Below are 12,416 nucleotides of genomic sequence, written 5' to 3'. Positions count from 1 at the left end.
CAGAGGACTGGAGAACAGCTAATGTAGTACCATTATACAAGAAGGGTAGCAGGGATAAACCAGGGAATTACAGGCCAGTGAGCCTAACATCTGTGGTAGGGAAATTATTGGAAAAAATTCTGAGGGACAAAATTAGTCTCCACTTGGAGAGGCAAGGATTAATCGGGAATAGTCAGCATGGCTTTGTCAAGGGTAAATCATGTCTGACAAATCTGATTGAATTTTTCGAGGGGGTGACTAGGGAGGTGGATGAGGGAAATGCTGTGGATGTGGTTTACATGGACTTCAGTAAAGCTTTTGACAAAGTCCCGCATAGGAGACTGGTCAAGAAGGTAAGAGCCCATGGGATCCGGGGTGCCTTGGCGTGTTGGATCCTAAACTGGCTGAGTGGCAGGAGGCAGAGGGTGATGGTCGAAGGTTGCTTTTGTGACTGGAAGCCTGTGTCCAGTGGGGTACCTCAGGGATCGGTGCTGGGTCCCTTGTTGTTTGTGATCTACATAAATGATTTGGATGAGAATGTAAAAGGGATGATCAGTAAGTTTGCAGATGACACGAAAATTGGTGGGGTGGTAAATTGCAAGGAGGAAAGCCTCAGGCTACAGGACGATATAGACGGGTTGGTCAGATGGGCGGAAAAGTGGCAAATGGAATTTAACCCTGAAAAGTGCGAGGTGATGCATTTTGGACGGACAAATAAGGCAAGGGAATACACAATGAGTGGTAGGACCCTAGGAAGTACAGAGGGTCAGAGGGACCTCGGTGTACATGTACATAGATCTCTGAAGGCAGCGGAACAGGTAGATAAGGTGGTTAAAAAAGCATATGGGATACTTGCCTTCATTAGCCGAGGCATAGAATATAAGAGCAGGGAGGTTATGATGGAGCTGTACAAAACGCTGGTGAGGCCACAGCTGGAGTACTGTGTGCAGTTCTGGTCGCCTCACTATAGGAAGGATGTGATTGCTTTGGAGAGGGTGCAGAGAAGATTCACCAGGATGTTACCTGGGATGGAGCGCCTCAGCTATGAAGAAAGACTAAACAGGCTGGGGTTGTTTTCCTTGGAGCAAAGAAGGCTGAGGGGGGACCTGATTGAGGTGTACAAAATGATGAGGGGCATAGATAGGGTAGACAAAGAGGAACTTTTCCCCTTAGTAGGGGGGTCAATAACAAGGGGGCATAGATTCAGGGTAAGGGGCAGGAGATTTAGAGGGGATTTGAGGAGGAACTTTTTCACCCAGAGGGTGGTTGGAATGTGGAACTCAATGCCTGAAAGGGTGGTAGAGGCAGGAACCCTCACAACATTCAAGAAGCATTTGGATGAGCACTTGAAATGCCATTGCATACAAGGCTATGGATCAAATGCTGGAAAATGGGATTAGACTGGACAGGGATGGATGGGCGGCGCAGACACGATGGGCCGAAGGGCCTCTTTCTGTGCTGTAAAACTCTATGACTCTATGACTCTATGACTCTATGTGCAGTTACACTTCCTTCATCCATGGAGAAGTGGATGTAATTGTGCGACTTTGCAAAGAGGGGATCGGTGACCTGGGTGATGCAGATGTCTGTGGCCGACTGGGAGATGCTGCTGATGTCTGCTGCTGATCCCTGGAAGGACCCTGAAGCAAAGAAGTTGAGTGATGTGGTGACTTTGACAGCCACTGGTAAGGAGTGTCCACCTGCTCCTCTGGGCTCCAGGTGTAGTTGCAGCATTGTGCAGATGTCAGCGACTACCTCTCGCCGAAGTCTCTGCCTCCTTTTGCACTGCTGCTCATGTTGAGGAAGCTCATCCTTGGCCGGTAAACCCGTTGGGGGTATCTCCTGCGGTGAGGAGCAGCCCTGCGTTGACGCCCTCTGCCCTGTGCAGCATCAGGTGGCTGAGGAGAAAGTTGGCACTCCTGTTGCTGCTGCTGTTGTGCTTGTTTCTGCTGCTGCCATGGCTGCTCTTCCTCCGATTCTGAGGGCCAGGATGAGAGAGTATAAATGGTTCCCAATCCGCTGGTATATATCTTAGTTGAGGAACAGGTGTTGTAAGCGCTCAGTAAATGTGGGGAGAGGGTTTTCCAAGGAGGTCACAGAGCATATGGATCTCAGCTTAACCACTTACAAGCTCAATAGACCTGCAAAATGTGTAACAAAACCTCAAAACTCAAAATTCTGGCATCTGAAAGTCAGCCATGTTACAGGTCCGCTTTTTTGCTGCAGGTGCAGCTGTCAAGAATTCAGGTAGTTGCTGAACCCAGCACAATCAGCTGGCGTGTTTGTCACACGACGTGCAACACGCTGAAAATTTAGTAAAATGGGAAGAGTCAGTTAAAAAGGGATTGTGTAGACAGTTAACAAGCTGTTAACTGCCTTAAGTGCTTCTCCCGCCTTTTGGTGTCGGGTTTGATCGGGACTCGCAGACCCGACACTTTGCAAAGTTGCATGGAGGGCAGGATGGCGGTGGGTTAGCAACCCGCCATCACTCATTTTGATTTTAACTGCGGGCCGCCTCCAAGCCCACCCTCTGAGTGTAATGGTCTGTACCCATTGCTCGCTGATTTGTTTGGAAAAAAACACTACATTTTATAACATACTAATTGCCTAATACTTTCTAAACAACATTAATAATGTTAATATGATAGCAAAATATTGCAGATGCTGGAAATCCAAAATAACAACAGAAAACACTGGAAAAACTCAGCAGGCCAGGCAGCATCCGTGGAGAGAGAAACAGAGTTAACGTGTCAGGTCGAAGACCTTTCGTCAGAACTGGAAAAAATTAGGAAATGGAAAGCAAGTTTAGGGGCTGGGAAAAGGAAACGGAGAAACTGGGAGAATGGAATAGATTCCTTACAGGAGGCGGGGCGGGAGGAAGTGTAGTCCAGGTAGCTGTGGGAGTCAGTGGGCTTGTCGTGAATGTTAGTCAATAACCTATCCCCAGAGATGGAGACGGAGAAGTCGAGGAAGGGAAGGGAAGAGTCGGAGATGGACCATGTGAAGGTGAGGGAAGGGTGGAAATTGGAAGCAAAGTGAATGAAATTTTCTAGTTCAGGGCGAGAGCAGGAAACGGCACCGATACAGTCATCAATGTACCGGAAAAAGAGGTGAGGGAGGGGACTCGAGTAGGACTGGAACAAAGAGTGTTCCACATATCCCATGAAAAGGCAGGCATAGCTAGGACCCATGCGGGTACTCATAGCAACATCTTTGATTTGGAGGAAATGAGTGGAGTCAAAGGAGAAGTTGTTCAATGTGAGAACAAGTTCAGCCAGGCGGAGGAGGGTGGTGGTGGATGGGGACTGGTTGGGCCTCTGTTCAAGGAAGTAGTAGAGCGCCCTCAGGCCATCCTGGTGGGGGATGGAGCTGTAGAGGGATTGTACATCCATAGTGAAAAGGAGGCGGTTGGGGCCGGGAAACTGGAAACTGTTAAAGTGGTGGAGGGCGTCAGAAGAGTCGCGGATGTAGGTGGGAAGAGAGTGGACAAGGGGAGAAAAAATAGAGTCAAGATTGGAAGAGATAAGTTCCGTGGGGCAAGAACAGGCTGAAACGATGGGTCTACCAGGGCTGTCCTGTTTGTGGATCTTGGGAAGGAGGTAGAAGCGGGCTGTGTGGGGTTGGGGAACATTAATAATGTTAAGTTTGTATATTGGGATCATCATGACAGTAAATTTCCTGATAGATCTCAACATTTGACACCTCATCCTATACAGCTAAAGTACCTTAAATAAAAGCCAAAAGCATGCAGACAGAACTCACTCTCTGGTTACATCTATTTTTTGCTCCTATATTTCATTGTTTATTTCAATAATCTAATCCCTTGTATTTCCACAATGACAGCCAGTATCGGAGTAAAAGAACTTCAAGGAAAACGTTTGACTGGGTTCGAATAAAATAACACCTCTTCAAACATTTTGCACAGATTCAGTTTCTGACTGTGAACACAGATGCTCAAACATTCAGCAAATATTTTATAGAGTTTTGGTCACTTTGGATTGGAAATGGCTAAGTAGATTTAATAGCAGTAAAGTACTTTCTTGAAACAGATTAATTGTGAATAAGTGATGACAAAATACGATGCTATTCTTTTTACATAAGATTTGTGTCATGTTTGCGAAACCTTTGGCCCACTTTGCTAATGATGAATGCAGCATATCTAACCACAGCCTTCTGGAAAGGAAAAGCTCCTGCAGCCTACGTCACCATTCACCAGTGACTCACAACATTTAGACAATAAATACAGATGCTGAGTAGTGTGCAGCAGTACAGCAACAATAAGAAGATAAAGAACATCGTACAGTAAATCACAATGAACAGCAAAGTTACTCTCACCATCCTCGCTCTATTTGTACTTTATGTGGCTTCCACACAAGATAAGAAATGATCAAACTCTAGAATTGCACATTTACTTACACAAAATCTAGAATCATATTTGCAATGTGGATGCAACCACAGTTTACCCTAAAGTTTTTGTGATAGAATAACTATGTAATTACCCATTAGTTCTTTGTTATACATGTTAAATGGTGATGCAGAGAGATTTTCAGCAATCTGCATTTTGAACAGATTTTATTAGTGTAAGGACATTACATTTCAATGGAGCGTGGTAATGGACAAGAGACTGTAAGGCAACTGACAACACCAGGAATACAGGAGTAGAATTTCAGTCCAAAGGAACAAGCATACACCTGAGAAAGACATTTAAACTTTATTTTCCAAACTAATCTCTTGTATATTTTGATTTTACAGCTGCATCGATTGGAAGAACAGGAACGAACCTGTGCTGTCAGTGTATCAAAACATCCTCGAACTTCATCCATCCGAATTTCATGGAGAATATTGAAATTATTCCATTAGTCCCCACTGTGGGAATGTCGAGGTCATGTAGGTGTTTATAACAGAATATTCATGAATCTTGTTTCTTCTAGAAATGACAATTAGATATTGTTTTGTCAGCTGTTAATTCTTCTTTACAGTGAGAAAAATGGAAAATATTAAATGGTACAAAATAGGGTTGTTTATACCGCAGGAGGGTAATTGTTTTTAGTTGGCCGAGTCTTTAACATTTACAGAAAACACTCACTTTGTTTAATAGCCTCTGAACCAAACTACTTGAAATCACATCAGTAAGAATCAAAGAATCATAGAAATTTACAGCACAGAAGGAGGCCATTCGGCCCATCTTATCCGTGCTGGCAGCCAAACAGCTATCCAGCCTAATCCCACTTTCCTGCTCTTGGTCCGTAGCCTTGTAGGTTTACGGCACTTCAAGTGCATATCCAAGTACTTTTTAAATGTGATGAGAGTTTCTGCCTCTACCAGCCTTTCAGGCAGTGAGTTCCAGACCCCCACCACCCTCTGGGTGAAAAAAATTCTCCTCAAATTCCCTCTAAACCTCTGACCAATTACTTTAAATCAATGCCCCCTGGTTATTGACCCTTCTGCTAAGGGAACTAGGTCTTTCCTATCCACTCCATCTCAGCCCTTCATAATTTTAAACATCTCAATTAGGTCTCCCCTCAGGCTCCTCTGTTCCAAAGTAAGGTTTTCATTTGACTGAAATAGAATGCACACCTTGTCCCGTAGGGATACACCTCACTTACCTAAGTCCAGAAAACTAGGAGAGTCAAGGCTGAGGGGCTGGTATATTGGCCTTTATTAAAAGAGGATTTGAGTTTAAGAGTAAAGATGTCATACTGCAATTATATAGGGCCCTGGTGAGACCACACCTGGAGTATTGTGTACAGTTTTTGTCTCCTTACCTAAGGAAGGATATACTTGCCATAGAGGGAGTGCAATGAAGGTTTACCAGACTGGTTCCTGGGATGGAGGGATTGTCTATGAGGAGAGATTGAGTAGACTAGGACTATATTCTCTAGAGTTTAGAAGAATGAGAAGTGATCTCATTGAACCATACAAGATTCTTACAGGGCTTGACAGGGTAGATGCAGGGAGGATGTTTCCCCTGGCTGGGGAGTCTAGAACCAGGGGTCACCGTCTCAGAATAAGGGGTCGGCCATTTAGGACTGAGATTAGGAGAAATTTCTTCACTCAAAGCATTGTAAATCTTTGAAATTCCCTACCCCAGAGGGCGGTGAATGCTCAGTTGTTGAGTATATTCAAGACAGAGATCAATAGATTTTTGGATATTAAGGGAATTAAGGGATATAGGGATAGTGTGGGAAGGTGGAGTTGTGGTAGAAGATCAGCCATGATCTTATTGAATGGCGGAACAGGCTCGAAGGGCCAAATGGCCTACTCCTGCTTCTATTTCTTATGTTTTTATGTTGTTATGGTGCAGGACAGCTTGCAACATACCAACCATCTTGATGTTCTAGGTATCAAGTCCAATGCCATGTCACAGACTTAGTCATCAACTGCTTAATAAAGGTTCTCATAAAGGGGCTGTCAGGAATGACCCAGATTCTGCCTCTCCTCGCCACCAGAAGGCACCATGAACTCTTAATTGTGTCCTTCTTTATTCCTAATTGTACTCACCTGTGCATTGTTATATGCCTACTATTTAAGTGGTGCTTTGTTTATGTTCATTGCTCAGTCTTGAGTTTCACTGCCTTGTGATACCTCTTGCCAGCCTGCTAGTCTGTATCTGTGTTGTTGTTATTTTGTTTATTTCAAGTAAAGTCTATCTTTGTTTTTGCAACCTAACCTCTGCCTCAGTTTGCCTTACTGCAGTTGGGTTCACCAAGTTCCAGTCCTCACAGCAAGACTGAGCCAAAACATGGACCCAGCAGAGAAGGACCAATGGCTACGACAAATCTTTGAACAGCTACAACTGATCTTGGACGAACTGCGGTGCCTCGCCACATCATTCTCCCGAAGCCAGAGACAGCTGGAGGCCCTCGTCATTGCTTTCCATCAGAGCCAGAGCCAGAGTCAGGTGATCCAAGCTGCTCCAGCACCGTTACCCGCTCCTCCGGTTTCGCCTCCCCCTGTGAAAGAACCCCGATTACCTGCACCCGAGCGCTACGACGGTAACCCAGGAGGATGTCGAGGTTTTCTAACCCAGTGTTCCCTGGCTTTCCAACTGCAAGGTTCGTTATTTCCCAGTGACTGTTCCCGAGTGGCCTACATCATTTCGCTACTCACCGGCAAAGCACTTACCTGGGCTACGGCCGTCTGGGAACAGCAAACTCCGGCATGTTCAAACTACCAACTTTTCTCTGAGGAAATGAGAAGGGTCTTTTGATCATCCTGTCAGTGGGAGAGAGGCATCTAACAAACTGCTTCGGCTTCGCCAGGGGGCTCGTAGCGTTGCGGACTACGCTATTGAGTTTCGCACTCTCGCTGCAGAAAGCCAATGGAATTCGGAGGCACTTTTCGCCACGGTCTCACGGATGAAATCAAGGACGAACTGGCTTCCAGAGATCCGGTGAGTGATTTGGAGTCTCTTTCTGATATCTCCATTCGTGTGGATAATCGTCTCCGTGAGAGGCGAAGAGAACGCCACTCCTTTTTCACCCCGCTTCCGGAGACCAGAGCCTTCCCTGCTTCGAAGCCATCCGAGAACATCCAAGCCATCCCGAGTCCATCTTTTACTGATCCAGAGGAGCCCATGCAGTTGGGAGTAACTCGTCTCTCGCAGCCTGAACGTGATCGCCGAATGAGCGAGGGATCTTGCCCCTATTGTGGGGAACTGGGCCACTTTCGCTCTTCTTGCCCAAAGTTGGTGGGAAAAGCCAGGGCTCGTCCAGGACGGAGGGACCTGAGATGAGCATAGCCATCCCTCCCGGCCCCACTGTTTCTAGGGTCCTGCTGGCATCCTCCCTTTTCTGGGGCAATCAACAACATGATCTTAAGGCCCTGGTGGATTCTGGGTCTGATGGTAACTTCATGGATCTAGGTTTAGCCAAACAGCTCAAGATTCCTCTGACCCATCCTGATCACCCCCTCACTGTTGTCGCCCTGGATGGAAGACCCCTGGGCTCTGGAACTATTCACCATCTTACAGCCCCCCTGTGTTTGGGCGTGGAAGGACAACATTTCGAGACCATCCAATTCTCCCTTATCCACTCTCCCGTGTTTCCATTAGTTCTGGGTTACCCTTGGTTGGCCTGCCATAATCCTCACATGGATTGGGCTGCCGGCCGGCTTACGGAATGGGGCTCCGCCTGCCATACCACCTGTCTTCGCTCCAAGTCTCCTTCCCAGCCCCAGGCGTCCCCATCGCACTCTGGATTGTCCCGAGTGCCTCCCGAGTATGAGGATTTAAAAGAGGTCTTCAGTAAGGTTCGAGCCACATCACTTCCCCCTCATAGGCCATATGACTGTGCCATTGACCTCCTGCCTGGGACATGCCCACCTAGGGGTAGGATCTTCTCCCTTTCTGCTCCAGAGACCGCCGCCATGGAGGATTACGTCCGTGACGCCCTCGCCGCTGGCTTCATCCGTCCGTCCACCTCTCCTGCTGGTGCTGGTTTTTTCTTCGTGAGTAAGAAAGATGGAGGTCTCCGCCCCTGCATCGACTACCGTGGCCTTAACGGGATTACTATAAAAAACCGTTACCCTCTTCCGCTCATGTCGACTGCCTTTGAGCTACTACAGGGAGCCACAGTCTTCACAAAATTGGATCTCCGCAACGCCTACAACCTCATCCGCGTCCGCGAAGGGGACGAGTGGAAGACGGCATTCAACACACCTACTGGGCACTAGGAGAACCTGGCCATGCCCTTTGGATTGACCAATGCCCCTGCTGTGTTCCAGGCGCTCATCAACGACGTCCTCCGAGACATGTTGAATCGCTTTGTCTTTGTCTACCTGGATGACATTCTCATTTTCTCCAAAACTCTTCACGATCATGTCCAGCATGTAAGGCAAGTCCTGCAATGTCTGCTTAATAACCTCTTGTTTGTCAAGGCTGAGAAGTGTGAGTTTCACGTTTCCACGGTTTCATTCCTGGGATTCATCATCTCCAGCAGCAACATCCAAATGGACCCTGGCAAGACCCAAGCTGTCCGAGATTGGCCACCACCCACCTCTCTCAAACAGGTGCAACGTTTCTTGGGGTTTGCTAATTTCTATCGGAGATTCATCAGGAACTTCGGCACCATTGCTGCCCCTCTCAACGCCCTCAGCAAAACCGCTTCCACCAGGTTCAGTTGGTCTGCTGAGGCTGCGCAGGCTTTCGAGGATCTCAAGCGGCGCTTCACGTCTGCTCCTGTCCTCGTGATTCCAGATCCCTCACTCCCCTTCATTGTCGAGGTGGATGCCTCTGATGTAGGAGTAGGTGCCGTTTTGTCCCAGCGGTCTAACGACAACAAACTGCACCCTTGCGCCTTCTTTTCTCGCCGACTCACTCCTGCAGAACGAAACTACGATATTGGGAACAGGGAACTACTAGCAGTTAAGTTGGTACTGGAGGAGTGGAGACATTGGTTGGAGGGGTCTAAACACCCGTTCATTGTCTGGACAGACCATAAGAATCTGGCCTATATCCAGGGGGCCAAACGGCTTAACTCTCGTCAAGCTCGCTGGGCACTGTTTTTCAATCGTTTTGACTTTGTCCTGTCATATCGTCCAGGATCCAAGAATCTCAAGCCTGATGCTCTCTCCAGGCAATTTGATCCACCCGAGCGGGAGAGACAACCAGAACCTATTCTTCCTACTTCTCGAATTGTAGCACCGGTTCGCTGGAGGATCGAGACACTGGTCAGAAAGGCGCAACAGAGGGAGGCAGACCCTGGCAACGGCCCACCCGGTCGCCTTTTTGTTCCCAACACGGCACGCTCAAGTCCTGCAGTGGAGGCATTCGTCGCGACTCACCGGTCATCCAGGCACATCCAGGACGCTGGAGTTCCTTCGCAGAAGGTTCTGGTGGCCCACCATGGAGAAGGACGTAAAGGCGTTCGTGGCAGCTTGTGCCATTTGTGCACGAAACAAGAACCCTCGATCTCACCCCCAGGGTTTGCTGCATCCTCTCCCCATTCCCACCCGCCCCTGGTCACACCTCTCTGTGGAATTCATCACAGGCCTTCCACCGTCTCAAGGCAACACTGTCATTCTGGTCATCGTAGATCGCTTCTCCAAAGCCTGTCGCTTTCTGCCCTTGCCCAAGCTTCCCTCAGCCCAAGAGACAGCCGAGCTCATGGTCCAGCATGTTTTCAGGTTGTTCAGTTTGCCTCTTGACATCGTCTCTGACCGTGGTCCACAATTCGCCTCCCGGTTTTGGAGAGCTTTCTACAAGCTCATTGGAGCTACTGTCAGCCTTTCCTCGGGTTTCCACCCTCAGTCTAACGGTCAAACAGAATGGATCAACCAAGACCTGGAGACGACCCTGAGGTGTCTCGTGTCCGCTAATCCTGCGACCTGGAGTCATCACATCGTCTGGGCTGAGTATGCGCACAACACCTTGCGCTGCTCCCCCACAGGAATGTCGCCGTTCGAGTGCCAGTTCGGTTTTCAGCCTCCACTGTTCCAGGAGCAGGAGCTCGAGGTGGGGGTTCCCTCTGCGGAGAAGTTTGTCCAGCGCTGTCGTCGGACCTGGAGGAGAGCGCGGCTGGTCTTACAACGAGCTTCTCGGCAATGACAGATCCAGGCCAACAAGCGGCGCAGACCGGCTCCTTCATTCCGTCCTGGTCAGAGGGTCTGGCTTTCTACGCAGGATCTCCCGCTGCGAGTGGAGTCCCGCAAGCTAGCGCCCCGTTTCATCGGTCCCTTCACGGTGTTGAGGAAGGTCAACCCGGTGTCCTACCGTCTCCAGCTGCCCCGCTCCCTGCGGATTCATCCTACCTTCCATGTCTCCCGGCTCCGGCCAGTGGCCATCAGTTCCCTGGCGCCCGCCACGAGGCCTCCTCCTGCTCCCCGCATCATCGAAGGCCAGCCTGTCTACACGGTCCGTCGCCTGATGGACTCTCGCCGGGTTCGTGGGGGCCTCCAGTTCCTGGTGGACTGGGAGGGATATGGTCCGGAGGAACGCTCCTGGGTGCCGGACCGGAACATCCTGGATCGCGATTTAGTGCAGAACTTTCTTCGTTGTCGCCATGGACCTTCTGGGGGAACATCAGGGGCCGTTCCTGGGGGGGGGGGTCCTGTCAGGAATGACCCAGATTCTGCCTCTCCTCGCCACCAAAAGGCACCATGAACTCTTAATTGTGTCCTTCTTTATTCCTAATTGTGCTCACCTGTGCATTGTTATATGCCTACAATTTAAGTGGTGCTTTGTTTATGTTCATTGCTCAGTCTTGAGTTTCACTGCCTTGTGATACCTCTTGCCGGCTTGCTAGTCTGTATCTGTGTTGTTGTTATTTTGTTTATTTCAAGTAAAGTCTATCTTTGTTTTTGCAACCTAACTTCTGCCTCAGTTTGCCTTACTGCAGTTGGGTTCACCAAGTTCCACTCCTCACAGGGGCATTGTCAAAACAAACCTGACCACCAGGATTTCACTACTTTTCCAGGGTGCTAACTAACAGCTGTGTTGGAGCCTTCCTTTCCTTCAACTGTTTCCCCATTTTGTCACAAGCTCACCTCACAGATTGGTCATGAATTCCACACATGGGACAAAGGATTCTTTTCTGCCACTTGCCCAAGACATCTAAACCAGGAAGGATGCTAAAATAGAGAGTAAAACATTTTGATGGCATTTTTTTTGTCTATGATTTTTCTTGTGTTCTGATAATGGACAGACAATTTGAAATAAATGCATTAATTTACTTCTTTTTGTGCCACTCTTCAAGATAGTGACCGAGTCTGTCTGAATCCTGGATCCTCCTGGGTGAACAAAATTATTGGCAGGATAATCAGTCAGTAAGTTTTATTTCTGGGTAGGACAAGGAATAGAGAAAGGGAAACCATTCCGCTTTGTATCCAGGTACAGCATCAAACACTCCTCCGTCATCTGTGTGATGCTTTAGTCACAACACAGGGCACAAACCCCTTTCAAATATCTTTTGTAACTTGCAGAAAGAGGATACCACCTTTTGGCATACGCTCATCCCAGGTCGTATAATAGAAAGGATATCAGGGAAAATTCAGTGATCCCGCAGTCCCCATTGGGAGCCATGTTTGAAGGGTGCAAGGGTCGGAGATAGGGCCAAAATGCTATTGTGCTGCTTCTCCAAACTGTTTGAGTGCAGCGCCTGCTGGGAGCATGGGATTGCAGAATTTGGATCAATTCATCTATTCCAAAGACTAAAACCCCATTCACCCTTTGGGTCAAAATTCTACAGATTCAAAAGAATTGAAAATATTTTCTTCATAGACCATTATGGACCTAAAAATTCATTACAATTTTTATCAATTTTTGTATTCTCTACAGATCCAAGAAGACTATTGCAGTTCAATGAAGAGAAACTCAATGTAGGAGTGTGAAGAGGCTGCAACACACCCATATCAGGGACTTTGTATAAGCTCAAGGACTCATATCTGCCTGACATCTTGTTCAGATTTATTCTCGGATCTCGATAGCCAGTGAACATAAA

The 12,416-nt window shown here is 48.0% G+C and overlaps 1 pseudogene; it reads left to right on the top strand.

Annotated features, from left to right (window-relative positions):
* Positions 1-4,291: 4,291 nt before the first annotated feature.
* Positions 4,292-12,346, top strand: LOC147122737 (interleukin-8-like; annotated as a pseudogene).
* The last annotated feature ends 70 nt before the right edge of the window (positions 12,347-12,416 follow it).

Source organism: Somniosus microcephalus, chromosome 2 (genome assembly GCF_052327205.1).
Source record: "Somniosus microcephalus isolate GS21.2 chromosome 2, FLI_Smic_1.0, whole genome shotgun sequence".
NCBI classification, from domain to species: domain Eukaryota; kingdom Metazoa; phylum Chordata; class Chondrichthyes; order Squaliformes; family Somniosidae; genus Somniosus; species Somniosus microcephalus.
Note: the sequence above shows the minus strand (reverse complement) of the source record. Positions and strands in the feature narration are given on the sequence as shown.